General features: G+C 42.0%; 1 protein-coding gene across 2 annotated transcripts in view; it reads left to right on the top strand.

The window, feature by feature from the left end:
* Positions 1-8,209: 8,209 nt before the first annotated feature.
* Positions 8,210-15,794, top strand: part of CDH8 (cadherin 8) — a 323,683-nt gene continuing 316,098 nt past the window's right edge. Inside the window, exon 1 of one of the 2 annotated variants that reach the window (XM_033129667.1) lies at positions 8,210-9,383. The gene's annotated coding sequence lies outside the window, so the exon portion shown is untranslated. Of the gene's footprint in view, positions 9,384-10,858; positions 10,889-15,794 lie in introns of those variants that run through there. The other variant, XM_033129668.1, reaches the window with a different exon arrangement.

Below are 15,794 nucleotides of genomic sequence, written 5' to 3'. Positions count from 1 at the left end.
CTTCCTTCTAACATTAGCTGTTATTAGTCTCTGATAACTGAAGGGGTGGTGGTGGGTGGGGGGAACATAAGAAAAAACAATTTTAATCTTCAACAAGGAATGCAATTGGCCGTACAAGGCATAACCTGTTTAGAAAGTGATGATTTGAAGATGAAAGGCTGATTTGCCTGGAGCTCAGGAGGAATTGGAGAACAGTGGATGCTGCTACCATGTGAGGGGCTGATGGAGGTCTGACCGAATGCCCTGTGTAGCTACAAGACAGGGTTATACAATTAAGATCAGCCTCACTGTAGGGATCTCAGGAGATCTGTTTTCTGGCCATCTGTTCTTTTCAGGTAGGTATCGATAGGCTCACCTGAGAAGAAACTAACATGTGCGCTGAAACATGGACACTGCTTCTTTTGTTGCCTCCTTTAATACAACAACCCCCTGAGTTAAACATCCCATAAAGCATTCAAGACCTGTTACATAGACTGTGCGAGACTCAGAGTGGTTATCGAACTGGTTAGCCAGCCAGCTGGTCTAATTTACAAAGCCACTAATGTGTTCAGCTAGGATTTGAAAGCACGTGTTTATGACTTCAAACACCTGGCTCTTTCTTGCAGGCGTCACAACTCCTACCCCCAAATCAGGGAGTTAACATTTTCTTTTTTTCCCTAATTTTATTAAATTTATTGGGTGACCATGGTTAATAGAATTATATAGGTTACAAGTGTACAATTCTATAATATATCATCTGTATATTGCACTGTGTGTTCACCACCCAAAATCAAGTCTCCTTCCATCACCATATATTTGACCTCCTTTGCCCTTTTCAAAGAACTGAGAAAGGTATAGTTTGGTTGGTGCCTACTAGGCAAATAGATTGTGCTATGATGTGACAGTGGAGAGATGAACATAGGCCTAACTGGGATTTAGAGAAATAAAATATATTTCTCTCCACCGTTTCTTCATCTGAAAATGAGGAGGTTATGGTAGAGAATAAATGAGATAACCTATGCCTGTCAATCCCTAGAGTGCCTAGCAGGATATTAAACACTTAATAATAATACCTCCCATTGCTAGTGCCATTTATTATACGTTGTACTCCAGAAAAGTGATTATATACCTTATGTAATTTCAGGGAAGGCTACAACATGGGGAAAAATAAGGCGTTCCCTGCTCAGGCACAATGAGATAACTTTGGGAAGAAAGCCAGACTATCATTATGCAAAAGAAGAAGGGACAAATTCAAAACGCTCTATCATTTTGGCAAAAGCTACATGCATTTGGTTTTCTCTGCTTTTGGAGAATGCCAGAGTCAGTCTTACGTATCTCTATTTGAAATGAGTGGCTTCTGTTTGGCTTTCCAACTGGAAGATACCAGAAAACGTTTTGGGGATACAAAAGAACATATAAGAGCACAGTTAATTTTCTCTGACATTGTTGTCTCCTTCTAGTTTCCAAATAATCCTCACTCCAAAAATCTGTGGCACATAACATCTGCTTTGAAGGAGACTCTTGGCTGCATTAGTGAGCCAAACTCCAGAACACTGAAATAATTCAACCAAGACAAGACATATTGTTAGATGGAGCAGATATTAGGTGCAGGGAGTAAATACAATCTCGCCAGAAAATGAAAGTAGACTTTTTCTAAACTGCATTAATTTGGCTCTGAGAACTTGTTTTGATCCCCCACTCTCCCAGTCTTCTGACTTCATAGTTTGAAGACTACTTAGGTTGTCAGCTTAATGATTTTTCCCTGGGCCATGTTTGCAGAGACAAGTGACAACCTGACATAGGATGACCTAGGATCTGGTCATGATTTTGTCAAGCGTTAGTTACGTAACTTTTGGCTCAGAAGTCAAAAGCCTTAACTGATTCTTTTTCTATAAAATGAAGAGGTTTAACTAGACGATCTCGAAGGGCCCTTTTGGCTCTAAAAGCTTAATACTCTGTAACACTGAGGAAATAATATATCTTCTTCTCACTTGGCAAGATTATTGCAAGGATCAAATAAGAGAGCCGATGTGCTGGGAAATATATGAAGGGCTATGCAAATCTAAATAGTAATAGCAGAAGTACGCCTTAACCTTGGACTCCAGTACTGAAGAGTTAAGTAAGACGTTGGAGTCCATTTGGTTTCATTGTCTGAAATGGTCTCCAGAATGATTTGTTGTACTGAATGAGAATCATCTTGTTTGCTTTTTAAAAATGCAAATTGGGGGAATGTGGTTTAGTTAGTTAACCATAGAATCGGGTCCATAGTTACAAAACCACATGCGATTAAGGCTTCTGATTCTGTTTGGGCACATAATGTTTAGTTCATCTTGAATTGCAATGTATGAGTCCCTTCTACAGTGTATGAGTCCCTTCTACATACATTGTTTTAAAAGTAGATCATACTTGTTACTTACTAGTATTTTGTCTTATTGTTTTATTTTACTTTATTTTATGCACCTCACTTGTTTATTGCAATATTATTCACAATGGCCAAGACCTGGATACAATCCAAGCATCCTGGTCTATAGAATACTATTCGGCTATGAAAAAGGAAACTCCTGCATCTGCAACAACATGGATGGACCATGAGGGCACAATGCTAAGTGAGTGAAGTCAGACAGAGAAGACAAACAATGTATGACATCACCGAAACGGGAATGGGGAACTTAAGTCAAACATGTAAAAACGTAGAGTAGATTGGTGGCTATCGAGTTACTAAGAGGTGGTAGTAGATTATAGTTAGTGTTGGGAACACTGAGTTTGAATTGCACTCTTTAACTTGCTAACTGCGTGTCCTTGCGCAAATCACTTAGCTTCTCTGAGCCTCAGTTTTCTCATACTTTAAAGGACACCAACAGTAGCCTTTCCATCCATAGTGCCTTAATAATTATAGAGAGACTGCATGTAAAGAGGCTAATGGAGTCTATTATAAAGTTAATTTGCCTCCCTCTTCACTTTCTTTTGAAAGCATCATAGCTATAAGGGTATTGGCAAAACACAGTGCTCCGAAATCATCATATTATTGGTAAATAAATCTCAGAGTTGCATAACAGGTGTTTAGATATCCTACCATGTGAACGTATGCCAATACATAAGTTTGTTTACAGATATCTGCGTCTCTCTCACTGACTAAGTGTTTAGTGGGTGGCGTTTGGGTGAGTAAAATTACCTTCTGTTATTGTTAGCTTGTTTTAAAATTTAGGGAGATACGCCCAAATGTATGTCTTGTAGGAATTTTGCCTTACTATTTAGCTATATTTATTCACACACAGACATGTTTGTGAAAGCAAGCACGTTTTTCTTCTTCCAATATTCTTTCCCACTTCCTACCATTCCAAGTCTCTTGAGCAATTCCGCTATTTACAATAAAGTTGTTTTAATGGCGTGCTTATGAAAATACAGATCGTGATCACAGTTTCCCTCTGGACTACCAAAGAAAATTTGAAACTGTGTTAGAGTAGATGCAAGATGAAAGGTAGGTTCAACTGTATATCAAACTGCATCTGAGGAACTGAAATTGTTCTATAAACCTCAGTTAGGCCTCATACCACCCCCCTGAGGCAAGAAAGAAGTATTAGGCACTTTTATGGAGACACAAGCTGAAAACCCATGGAGAGGTTAATCAATTTGCATCCAATGTCTTATAGCTGGGCTGCACTAGTTAGGAACAAAACAGAATTTCTTCCTAGGGAGCAACTTACTTTCTTTTATTTGCCTGATTACTAGAGTATATGAAACTTCTGCAAAATTATGATGAATGTTCAAAAGAAACCCCTGAGAAAGGACTAGCATTTGTTTCCCAGTTTAGTAAGTGAGTGATTTGTTTTTCATGCAAACGTAACAGTACCTTTTTTTTTTTCCTGTTTTGTCAAACACTTTGTTGGAAATCACCCCGCTGAGAAAGGAGAAAAGGAAAAGCAGAGCAATTCAGGAATTAGGATAGCAATTGGTAGAATATTTCCTGTTTCTTTCTACCTCCTTCTACATAGCAACCTGCACAGATATTGCACGCTAGAGGGCACTTGAGGTAGAAGGAAGAAGAAAAAAAAAAAAAAAAAACGACGACGTGCAGTCAAAGGGACCAGTTGCCTGCGCAGGCAGGGGCCGGCAGCCTAAAAGCTGTGCCGGGGTTTCCACGCGGCAGCGTATCTTAAATAAGCAAACAAACAAAAAAATCCTTAGAGAGCATTGTGCAGCTTTGACTAATAAAGAAATTTTGGTCACATTCTCAGGAATGCAATTTCCTTTCAACTTCTTGGAACATTTGCCAAATGCATATACAGCAGTCTTCCCTGGAAAAACCAACTTGATAACAACTGATCAGAACTGTAAACTCTAGTTACTACGCATAGTTAAGAGATGCGGCTGTACCTTTCGTCGTCCCATGCCTCTGTATTCCCCTATATATGTGTATTGACACATTAGTATATGATTAGTATATGTTGCAAATTCCAAATGCTGGTAATCTTCTAGATCACACTTAAGATCAATTAAATTGAAATATTATGTTTTAATATTGAATACAATCTGATATGTGAAACTTGCAATACTTTGGGGGTGGGGATGGAGGAAAGGCTCCCTTCAATTTCCCTTTCTTTCTTGTTTTTCTTAAAAAAAAAACACAATGTGAACAATTTTTATTGTTTCCCTCTTCATGGTTCCCAAGTTAAACAAAATGGATCTGCAATATTAATCAAGTTACTGTTCTCGCTCAGAAAACAAACAAAAACTGAAAATGCTAACTGTGTAGTCCACAGAACCTGGGCTGGCTTATTTGATAGCTTTATCCCATCCCTTTAAATGTATCTACTTTAAATGTATCTACTACCCCCCCAATGTATCTACTGCCAACCACTTCCCCCCCCCCCCCCAGTTTCTTTTAGAAGCTGAATTGGAGTTTATCTCTTTTCTAGCACCTGGGGAGATGAGAGATAATGCCACTTTGAAAAGCTTCTCCAAAATGCTCTCAGCACAGATACGGTTTTCAGAAAGTGTTTCACCTCCATTTACTGAAAATATAATGGCCAGCTCAAGATTAGTAATTATAGTCAATATTAAGAGATCCAGGCCTAATTTCAGGGACAGCTAAAACCAGCAGCCAAGAAAGGTGGAGTATCACAACTCTGAATAGAAAGCTCACTGATGATTTTAGCCCAAGAATCCAGAGCCACGTCTAAAGAAATCAGTTTAGTTTTCCAAATCCTATAACAGACTTGGTGAAGTAACCACATGATACATTTAGTGTACATACAGTTTTCTTTTTCTTTATTTTTTTTAAAAAAAATAGTATTCTGTTATAGAATATTCCAGGACAAAATTAATAAGTATTAACCTAATACACCACTTTATTTTTCTCATATACTATATCACCTGAGAAAAGAATAGCCTAGTGGTTTTAAACTCTAGTAAGCAACAGAGTCCCCTGAAGCATTTGGTAAAAACCGAGATTTCTGAGCCCCACCCAGATTCAAACATAAGAATCTGAATTTCTAACAAGTCCCCTGAGAAAACAGAGGCAGGACCTGGTCCAGAAATCATAGCTTGGGTAGAACCACTGTAATTGCTCACATATTGTAACTTGAGCACCATCATATCTGTTCAGGATTTTAGCAAAAAAAAAATAAATAAATAAAAATAAATAAATAAATAAAACTGTTTGAAACAAACTCTGAAACTTAAAAAAAAAAGTTTCCTAAATTTATTATATCTCAACATTTACAAATTTTTTAAAACAGCTTTCTTAATTTGTTTCATTCTTATGATGTCTGCTCCAATACTGAAATTGAAAATAAAATTTGAAGTTTCTTTTACCTAATGCCACAGTTGTTATGTATTACTTACTCCCCCCTCAAAATAAAACAACAACAAAAGTAACCGACATGGTGGTTTTCAGATTTCTTCATTAGGATTTCTTAACCTAGAAGGTGAAAAAAGGACTATGAATTTCTGGAGAATATCACATACTAACTGGTTTTACATTTGTGTTTTGGCCATCTTCATTTTTCACATTCTTAAAAAGTTTTTATTTTAACTCTTATTTTCAAATACCCTAACACGTTGTGAAATCCTTTCATTCACTCCTCCACTTTTCACCTTTAGGAGGTGTTCCATGAATGAATAAATGAATTCGTCAATCTATATTTAAAGGCAATCCAATGAATCTGAAAGTTCTCAGTGATCATACCATGTTAAACACATTTTTGTTTGTTTGGGGGATATTTTAAGTGAGTTTATTTTAGTTTTTAAGCATGGACTGAAGAATGACAAGAAGAAAGGTTGAAATTCAATGCAGCCAATAATCGATATGTCCCATTCTGCCATTACCTGCTCACTGGAGAAGTTGGAGTCTTCCTAGCTTTGCCAGGGCACTGGTTCCTCTAAGCCATCTTTGATCCCTCACTCTCCAACTAACCAGTCATTTGGTTTACCGTCTTTCTCAGTCAAAATTATAACAAAAGTCCCATCTGCAATGAAAAAGTAAAGTATCTTTTACTACATGAAGTCTCTCTCCATCTCATTCAACTGCAGTAGACTCCTCTGCGAAATTGTCTGCTTGTCACCGAAACCCAGGCTGGAGACAGACATCCTGTCTCATCCTACCTAGTGCATCGGTCAGCCAAGATTGTTCTGAATGCAAATGTCTCACCCCCTCCCCCATCTCCTCGGATTATACTTCTGCCCTATCGGACAATTCTTCCCCCTCTCCCCCCAAATGCTCCATCCACAACACATGCAATTTCAGTCCGCATTCTAAAAAGCCTATGTAACATAGTCCTCTCCCTGCTGGAAGGCTGAAACCCTGGAAGGGATGTTGAAAAGAAAATACTTCCTTAAGGAGTTAGTTAGGGTCTCACCATTGTGGCATTACACTGCATCCTATTAAGGGTAGGTGGAATTGCTAAAGAGGCAAATGCCTTGTCTTTCAGCCTCCCTAACTATTTTAGAAATATCCTTATAGGGCTTTTAACAGCATCCCAATCCTCTTTCACACTGCTTAATCATCCAGACCTGTCCTATGATACAGGAGAAAATCCTACTGCAGTGCTTTGAGCACAGATGAGCAGAGAAGAGAAGGCTACGGTGAATTCGAGGTTGGCCAAAACTCAGTGAAGAAAATGTGTGTAACTGCTCTTAGAGTAAATGTGGATGAGGTGAGTGAAAATAAACTCATCCTAACCCAAGGTATGTAAAGCCATTGGATTCTGACTTGTTTCATTTTTTTCAGAATAGTTTTTATTTTTCTTTAAGAAAATAAGATTTGAAGATATTGTCTATCACTACCGTCTGGCTTTCTTTTGAGATGAGTGTTATTTGTGACAAAGCCCAGGCTTCAGGAACACATAACCTTTTCTTTAGTTCTCACCGATGTAGGAAGGTACCCCAAGCAGAGGTTCAGATCATTTGTTCAAAGTGTAAATGAATGTCGGAAAATTAAGCCCAACCCAAGATGTGATCTATTTCTTTGTCCACCTGGGACTGCCTGGTCTAGCAGCAGTTATATTGTGAGTGAGGTGTGAGGGCTGTTCTTTTTCTGTTCTTTTTCCAAGACAGAATTAGCCAGTTCCTGAAAACCCTATAAGCAGACAGAGTCTGAGAAAAGAACAAACAGTTACTTAGTGACTGCCTGGGGGGAAAATGCCTCCTGGTTCTCTTCAGCTCTCCCTCTCTGAAATAATTCATTAAGTTTCTTGCCCATGACAGCTAGAATGTGAAACCAACAGATACTAGACCTATAGTCAATATTCTTTTCAACATTTCACAATGCGATGTTAGATTCAGCACACACAAAAAATGTCAAATCTGCATAAATATTATAAGCATATTGTGTCTGTTTTCTCATTCTGCTCACTCTGTCTCATTAATTTGAGTCAGACAGTATAAGCTCTACAGACCTTGTGTCTGGTCCCCTGCACGCCCTTTTCTCCTTCTGTTTCGGCTCTGCCCCCAGATGGTAACACGCTCAGAGCTCACCTCTAGTGCATGGAAAATGGACTAAATTGGGCTGACCTATAAAGGGAGTTAAACAAACAAACAAAAAGTAAGAGTTACTTCATCTAATCTTTCACTAATTTTATTAAAAGACGGCTGAATATTTCTGTGTGGTGGCCTCACTGATGAGAAGAAAAGAAACTGGACCTCCTAATTCATGATTTCTTCTTGTGGGACTGGCTCTACGCCAGAGTGGCCATTTCTCAAGATGAGCGGAGTCCATCAGAGGACTTGCAGGGGCCCCAGACAGGGCATCTCTTGGTGGGGACAGAGGAGCTGCACGCATGGTGCCTGAGGGGTGATCTGGTGGCCAGGGCGCATTGAGAAGACAGCGATGTCTCCCTTTATTTCCCAAGCAAGTTCTGCTCTTCTTTTCACACCTTCTGACTGTGGCTGTCGCGCTGCTCTCCCTCATCTCATCTTCCCCAAGGAGTCGAGCCTGGGGCTATCACTAGCAACGCCCTCCACCCACAGGACCTCTACCCGAGGCCTCTCATCCCTATCGCCTTGAGTACCAGGCAGCGGTTTACAAACAGCCGACTCTGTCCGCAAGACGCTGTTGGAATAACCAGGAGGCAAGCTGCCCACGCGCACCCTTTTGCCATGTGGCCCTCTTCCTCCCCCGGAGAACAGCTGTGGGTCACTGAGAAGCTTTTCAAGAGAATGCCAGCCCCACAGCTCAGGTGAGCCTCCAGAGAAATAAAGCTCACAGGTACCTCCTTCGCAGCCTTCCAGCTTGTGCCAGCCCTCTTACCCCGGTGCTTGGCGCTCCGCGGGCTGCGTGCATAACATGGAAGGGCGCATCTCCACCCGCTGCCTCCTTTGGCGGCGGCGACGCGCGGGGCGTGCTTCCGCGCGAGGAGCGAAAAGTTGTGCGCCCACTTGGTAGGGGGAAGAGCCAAGGAGCCAGCGCGCGCGAGCGAAGGGGGAAGGCAGGGAGGGGGCGGGGAGGGGGACAGCTTACACGAATTTCCAAGTGGTAGACCTGCCTCTGCGCTCTGCCCAATGAGATCCGTCAGGGGAGGCACCCGGCTCACTTTTCCACATCACTTCACAGTTACATTTGGCAGGCAGGCGGGCTCGCACGCCGAAGCGCTCAGCCCAGAATCAGTGGATTTATTGGGAACCTCCCTGCCTCCTCGAAGCTGGTCCGCTGTAGCCGGTTCTCGCACAGACGGTAGCTTCCACCCAGCCGCTGCATTTGGGGCTGCGGACACCCAGAGCCCAGAGCGCCCGCCCCGCGTCTCTGCGCCAAGTCCCGCAGATCCGAGAGGCATGAACGGAATCCGGAGGCGCCTGCCCAGCGCGCGGGGACCGTTCGGTGCTCGCCGCCCTCGGGAGCCGACCTCGCGTCCCTCCAGCCATTTGTGAACCAGGAGGCTTGACATTCGCCAGCGCGGAGCCCTACAAGAGTAAGTGCAACCCCCTCCCCCCGCCTCTGGCTTTTCTCCACGCTGGGAGGACCCAGAAGGGGCCGTTTCTTTTAGGAATTCCCTTGCCCTTTTGGACACCTTGCGCGCCTCCTTCCGCTCAGATGGTGGATGCGGGTTCCCAGCCCAGGCGCCGGGCTGAGCCGCGTCTTCTTTCCTGATATGCACAGCCAATGGGGTCACCTCAGGGTTTTGCCTGATGATTTTCGCAAACTGCTGTGACAGTCGATCCTGGGGAGTAGCAAGCCGGCTGAGCCCCTCCAGTTTTCCTGGCGGTCTCCCTCCTTGCAGTCGTCTGGCGATTCCGCTGCCTCCCGAGCCAGGCAGACGCGGCTGCAGTCGCGCGCCTTCACTGCGGGGGCCGCGCAGTGAATGGGAAGCACCTGCCGCTGGTTGTGAGGCGGGCGCCAGCCCGCGAGGAAAGGAGGCGAAGGGGCCGGGGTGCCCTCTTGCTGGTTTGCTGCATCTCTCCACCCCCGAGGAGAGGGAGGGCGACCCCCGCGGTGGGGATGCGGATCGCGACTCCGCAGCCAGAGCCCCAGCTCCAGGCTTTCCCACAAGTGGCTGCTCCAGCCTGGGAGGCGCGGTGCCGGTTGCGAACTTGCGGGATTCCGCGCCACCCCGGGGCTCTGCAGTCTCCAAGACGCTGCCCTGCACCCAGGCAGGACCCCCAGGCAGTGTCCTTTCTGATCCGGCGAGATTGAGCTCACAGAAGCCCCCAGAGCCAGGGACTCCTCGGTCCCCAACTCTAACAGCGCCTGCAGAGCCGGGAGCTGTGTTTTCTTTCATCATCGCACCGCGCTTATCCGCCAATCCTTGGGGGCGGGCCGCGCCCCTCGCAGGACCGGGGGAAGAGAGGGCTCTCGCCTGAGTCCTGCCAGAGCGTAACAGGTTCATACGGGACCTACTCCCGGTCTCCCAGGCTCCAGCAAAGGTTGGGAGATAGTGAAAACCTGCCGCCGCCAACGGTGATGCCAACAGGTATCCACATTTTCCTTCGCCTTTTCCCTCCCCAAGACCAAAGCCTTCTCCCCACCCAACCTGGCCTAAACCTCAAAGTTCCCTTGTCGTTGACCCTTCCCCGCAGGCACAGAGCCTGCGGCAAGTCAAGGACTAGCCCTTTGCCTCCGCGAAAGGAGATGGCAGCTGTTTGCTTGGGTTGCTAAACGTAAGAAATCAAACAACATTAATTGTTTATCGTTGCAAACGCACAACATTAGTCTGCAATGCAAAATCAGGCTGGCAGCTGCTCACTTCAGCTCCAATTAAAGGCTATAGCTTATAACCGAGCATGCAGGAGGGAGAAAGGGTCCTTTCAACTTTACCACCCTTTCCTGAAGATTCCACAAGAGTTTCCTCTTTAAGAAGCTTGAGCCGTCAGTCCCTTAGCGCGTCCGAGCTGCTAATCAGATCAGCCGGCTGCTTTCTTTCACTGAGCTTCACGGTATTTGTGGGCTGACAATGGGAAGGAGGGGACACAGGAGAAGGTAGGCAAGAGCACGGTCCTCTCGCATCGGGTACCGTCGCCGAGCCCAGGGGAGGAATTGGGGTTGATGGGGGCGGTTTGGAAGCGTCTGTCCTCTTCACAACACTCCTGACAGCCATTTCAATGGTTAACAGCCATTCCTGGGCTGTCACCCCCGGCTTCATTATAGGAGCTTTTCAACTGGAAAACTATATGTGGGAAAGAGATATTTATGTAAGATTCGCGAGTGGGATTTTCCATTCATTCAACCTCGCGGCTGTACCTCACTGCATGCAAAATGAGCCCTATCCTTCATGCGAAACACAACTGAAATTCCTGCCTGGCTACTGCCTTTCATCAGCTATGTCCACTTTTGCAGGGGTTTGGTCTGGATTGTGCGTGTGTGTGTGTGTGTGTGTGTGTGTGAGAGAGAGAGAGAGAGAGAGAGAGAGAGAGAGAGAGGGATCTGGGGGGACCTGGGGGGAGGTGGAGGGAGAGACATTTCCTTACCGAGAGGCCTGATACATTTGAAGGCTGTTCTCTGAGGGTTACATTTTTTTTCCGCTCAAAGGGAGTTCTCCATAATCGTCACGTCCAGACATGTTTTCCCACTTCCCTAAGATCTGTGGCTGAAAAAAATTGTAGGGCTATCCCTCTTATTAAATAATACTACTACTGATAATGTTCTGCAATTCTGCTTTAGCAGAATTGAAGCTCCCCATTGCATAGGCATCCCGTGCTGGAGCAGTCGCAGGATTCTACACCACCTTTGAGATATATGGGGTGTGTGTGTGTGTGTGTGTGTGTGTGTCTGTGTGTATGTTTCTAGCTCTGAAGAGGGCTTGGAGTTGAGAAAAATCTGTTCTGAAAACAGAGAAGAGCACTCTGGGGAGTGCTTCATTCCAGGCTGTTCAGTGGCGGGTCGTCTTCCTAATTATGTTCCTCACACCACCCAAATGACTGTCAGGGTATCCTGTAACCATCCCAAACAGGCCAGACGTTTTAGAGACATGGGATAGTGTTTTTTGAAATCAGTGCTGTAATGCCGTCGCTCAAACTTTTTAATCTTTCTCTCCTGCAACCTGGACCTTGTATTTCCCATTATTATTACACTTAAAAATCAGTTCTTCTGTTTTACAATCTACAGTCTCCTAAAACTCTCAAGACTCCAGGTAGATAAAACTCTCCACCCAAGATTTCTAACTTTTTTTGGGGGGGAGGGAAGGGACTAATGGTTGTATGTTTGGCATTTGGGATGTATTTTGTGAGCTCTTGAGGGTGTTATGAATTTAGCTGCAGAACGATGTTATATCAGCCATCACTTGAATAGGAGCTTCATTTGCCTGCTACACATATATCAACTCTAACGGGAAGGGAGTCTTTAACCAGAAAAATAACTTTATTTGGGTATTATATAAAACTTTGATCAAGGCAGCAGTCATCCAAAGCAACCCTTAAATTTAGCACTGGACATACTTTAAATAGTCAGTGGTTGATATGCTTGATGTGAAAAACCAAACCAACAACCTATATGACACATTCCACGTTCCACAGGATGGAATAGACCACTTGGGAAGGCTTTTGTAGAGGCTGTTATATAAATATACTCCTGATGCAACATTTCCTTGTAAACTATGCACAGATTTAAGGCCTGATACTCCTGGTGAGTGGGGAACATCAGATTGTTGGAGCAAAGCAAGGAAACTCCAAAGAATGGGGGTATAATGATTCTATTCAAGAAACTGTACCTCAGGGCTTTGCTTTCCAGGTTCCTTTCACTGTTTATTGGTTAGGAAAAAGGAACAAGCACATCTAGAAAAGTTAGACTCCACGCTTCATCAGCTGTTCGGAAAACCTTATTATTGTAAGTAAATCAATGCTTTAAAGAAAAAAAAAATCATTAGCTTCGTTTTTCTACTCAAGGTGGCACACCTTACAGCTTTATCAACATTCCAATTTGAGCAAATTTTCCATGCAAAACCTTCAGAAGCTTTTCGTGGGTAAAATGACGTTCAGTTTATATTTCCAACCACACTTTTCTGCTCCATCAACAAAGTTTTTTTGTTTGACAAAATCAAAGACCACGTATAATCATAGTCACTTTTTAATTATCGATGCAATATAAGGTGCCAAGACTTTCTTGGTAAAATATTGTGCTCACTGGTATTGCTGGTATTGGTTGCAGTCATTTTATATTTCTTACAATGTTATTCAGAGAAGCAGGAAGAAAATGCAGTTTTCTCTTTGTTTTCAGCACTGTTGTCATTCACAGCTGAAATGGACTAACTTTGCTTTTCAGTTTAGAAAAATACGCAACTTTGGTGTATGATACACCCCCTACTGAGTGTAGAATGAAACCAATGTTGATTCTTGTGTTCTGCATTATGTGTTGTTCACACACACACACACACACACACACACACACAAATACACACACAAAGCTTAAGTCTAGAGAACCCGAAAATGTGCCCAGATAATTAACTCATTTATTGGTTCAAGTATGAGATTTTTATCATGTTCTTTAGCCATTTCATCTGCCTTAGATTATTTGATTTGCCCTCCTGGCTTCTCGGAAATGTGTATTGACCAATTTTTTTTGTTTTTGTTTTAATATATCTGTTTGTGGCGTGGGAATATTTTTTTCCAGAATCTCATAAACGTGTACTTCTGAAATGGAATAATATTTTGATGGACCAAGGCCGTCATGTGATTTAGTGGAGCTTAATTAACCCAAGAGCTATTAGTCCTCTCTCATTTCATTCCCATGGAGGTTGTGATGAGCAATAGATTTCTGCTGAACTCTTGGTTCCTGCCTCTGGAACCCGCTTCAGATGTAACCATGAGGAGAAAATTAGTTGAACCTGGCAACTTCAAAAGGTCAGAAAAGAAATAAGTTCAAGGGATGCCATTTAGCTGCTTCTCCCATATGTTGCTGCAAACTCTGTCTCCACTGCGCTTTATGGCAAATCACCAGGCCCAGGACTGTTTCCTTTTTCTAACATGTCCCAAGCTTTTATTTCCTGAGTTTTAAATGTCATGTGTCATAAATATCATCTATCTTTTTGCTTTTAGAAGTCTTTTTTTTAATTCTATTAGTAGGTGTATATATATATATATATATATATATATATATATATATATATATATGATTTCCCATATCTCTTTGGAAAGCATCATAAAAGAATAACACTTGTATTTAGAACCTCAAACACTTTCCTTCTCTACTCTCACTGCCAAAAACAATTGCAAATGTTAGAATGATGCTTGTTTGAGGTCTAAGCGCAGAATAAGTGCCTGGTAAACAATTATTTAATGCGTTAATAGTTAGCAAAGATTGCCTCCCTACCTTCACTAGCAATTCTCAGTGAAGGGCAGAGCAGGACACAGTCATAACCAGAGTCTAACATTGTGACGATCTACCTCGATTTTCTCCACAGAAATTTCATAAATTGTCCTCAGTTTATTTTTAGACACAGCTTTTCTCTTAAAAAAAAGAATCAATTGTATTCATGTTCCACAAAGCATATTTTTTCTCCCTTGATATCATTTTTTTAAAATTATATGGGAATAGAAAAATGACATAATTCAGCTTTGTAAAAATGAGAATGCCTGCAAACTTAGACTTGCATCAAGAAGGCTATTACACGACATGTGATGCAAAGTTATGTTTTATTGGAGAAAATGCTCTTAATTATGGAAGCGTTGTATGTGTAACCGAGTGTCTGGACCATTCTCTTGCTGGGAATGTATAAGAAAATCACCAAGAAAGAACTTACTTCTTCTCTCCCTCCTTTACTTCCCTCCCTCTCTTCTTCCTTTAATATGTTTTGTACTTAAATGGAACAATTCGCATTAACTTCATGTGACTTTCAAGTCTGAGAGTCTTAGAAGACAATTCTATACTCCTCTATATTGATTTTAATCAGCAAGATACCTAGTCCTCACATATACACATAAGAAAATTATATATATATATATATATATATATATATATATAATTATATATATATATATATCCCATAGTAAGATGCACTTGTGGATGTATCTACAGATATTTTAAGCAAATTGAATGTCTTACAAAAGGATATTAAATGAAATCTCCTTAATCCTTTCTATGTATATCATTAAGTGAAAATATTATCATAGTATATTCACATTCTATTAGCAGCAAGAATAATATTACCCACACATTGATTCGTTCTAAATAAATCAATGCATAAAATATGATTATTTGATTCCTGATGTGACACAACATACAATATGTAGATGGAAAGTGATATAAATATCATAAGGGGATGACTTTCTTTCTTGTATACGCAACCTCATCTCCAAAATTTGATGTAAAAATTACAAGAGCACATTCCATTTCATTAGTCTATTGCCATTGCAGCTTAACAAACAGAATTTAACTTTTCTGTATCCGAGAAGGCCCATCTTCAAAATGGGGATGCTCAGAAATGAGAAAAAGAAATCCATATCTCTTTTTGTTATAGAAAAACACACTTGTCTTTGAGTTTCACTAACATATAGTAGCTGGAGATAGTATACTTATTTTAGAATCTGTATAAGCAATTTAGTTAGTTAATTTTCATGAACTATATATTCTCGGTGATATCTCATTATTATTTTTGTCACGTGAAGGCTTGCTGTCTGACAGTCTACTTTTCTACCATCGGTGTCCGTAGTAGTTCATGGTAACAGTGTCAGTAGGTGGTTTTTTGGGCTATTAAGTCTTTGAGACATGAAAGAATGACAGAAAGGTTCACTTGTAAGGGTGGTTACTACACAGTCTAATCTAATTGGCAGAATCTTGACTTCTTATGCTGGGAAACTTGGCTGCATTTCAGTTTCAGTATTACAGACTGTAGCCCCGGTGATGGGATATAACTGATTTTAACCGTTTCCACATTTCTTAAGCAAGAAGGGAG

Source organism: Rhinolophus ferrumequinum, chromosome 15, assembly GCF_004115265.2.
Source record: "Rhinolophus ferrumequinum isolate MPI-CBG mRhiFer1 chromosome 15, mRhiFer1_v1.p, whole genome shotgun sequence".
NCBI lineage: Eukaryota > Metazoa > Chordata > Mammalia > Chiroptera > Rhinolophidae > Rhinolophus > Rhinolophus ferrumequinum.
Note: the sequence above shows the minus strand (reverse complement) of the source record. Positions and strands in the feature narration are given on the sequence as shown.